A 1,440-nucleotide genomic window follows, 5' to 3' on the forward strand; every position below is an offset into this window, starting at 1 on the left:
CTGAATGCTTGTTCGGCTGCAACAGTAGAGACCAGGATCGAAAAAATATCCATTGCCAGTCATGTTAGGATCGGCCAAGTTAATGCTCGTGCCCTCCACCACTCAACCAAATCAAACATTTCACTACTGTCTATAACTAAGTCCTCACTCAGGTACGCCATTAACTCGTTGAATCCGCCGTTATCTCTTGATGAAAATCCACTCCCAGATTCTTCTTGACCTTGGGTCGTCATCGTCGTCTTCTTCTTCTTCTTAGACAACCCGAAAACATTCAAGAATGAATGCGGATTGTCGTCTCATTGTTGCGGTTGTTCAACACGAGGTGTGTTTCTAAACCTACTTTCGTAAGAGATATATAGAGAATATATTTTTTCCTTTATAATAGGAAATTGGTCAGTAGTGTCGATAGCTAAAAATTCACCTAAGTTATCTAATCCACTTTCTAAACCTTCTAATTTTAATCTAGGGTCAAAAATAACACTGAAACCATACAACATGGGTAATTTAGACCAATATTTTTTAAACTTCTTTTCCATAGAGGCGATAGGAACTCCTAAAACCTCGTGTGTCCTAAATTAACTAAATAAAATAGACATCCTTAAAAGCTCTCCTAACGCTAATGGTGAAGTTGGGTAATAAGTTCCACTAAGCTTTAAGGTAACTTCGTGAAATCTACCTAAAAAGTTATACAAGAGTTCGGCAATTTGTCAATCAGTTTCATCTATAAATGCTGCTCCTAATTTTGCACAAACATAATTTGTTATAGCATCTTTATAGGGGATGCATTGTTCAAGCATTATCAACCTCCTCGAATGTGTTGAAGTGCTCCCAAACTGTTGAGGTGCGCTTGTATTTTTTCTTAGAATTTGCAAAACTTGCACTAGCACTACCGCTTGCCTCTCCTCCACGGCCACCAATGCCACCACCATTACGTCCCCGATCTCTAGTACGTCCACCAAGGGTCGAATTTGCAGTTTCATCAGCAACTCTTTCCATAGTTTGCGATTTCTGTGTTTGAAAAATATTAAGAAATTGCCCTTCTTCGATGTTGAATTGGGCATCATTCCAAACTAAGCTAGGGGATAACCCCTGCGTTGAGAGAATTGTTGTGAGATTCACTATTCCGTTTCAAGATAGTGGATTAAGCTAGGGGATAACCCCTACCGTGGATGTAGGATCTTTGATCCAAACTAAGTAAGGGGCTGTTCTTTTGTCATTTTTGAGTTAGGTGACTTGAGTGTAGATTTTGTATTGAGTTTGAGTTATAATTTGAGTTGAAGTTGTAACTTGAGTTTGTGTTTAGATTTGACATTTTTTGAGAGCTTTTCACTGTAGCAGAAAAAGTTAGATGTGACATTTTCTGAGAACTTTTTACTGTAGAAACCAAAGACTGAAAACTCGAATCGGTGAAATGAACGAGGCCTTTGAGTTTGTGTTTGA

This window comes from Morus notabilis, unplaced genomic scaffold, assembly GCF_000414095.1.
Source record: "Morus notabilis unplaced genomic scaffold, ASM41409v2 Scaffold495, whole genome shotgun sequence".
NCBI classification, from domain to species: domain Eukaryota; kingdom Viridiplantae; phylum Streptophyta; class Magnoliopsida; order Rosales; family Moraceae; genus Morus; species Morus notabilis.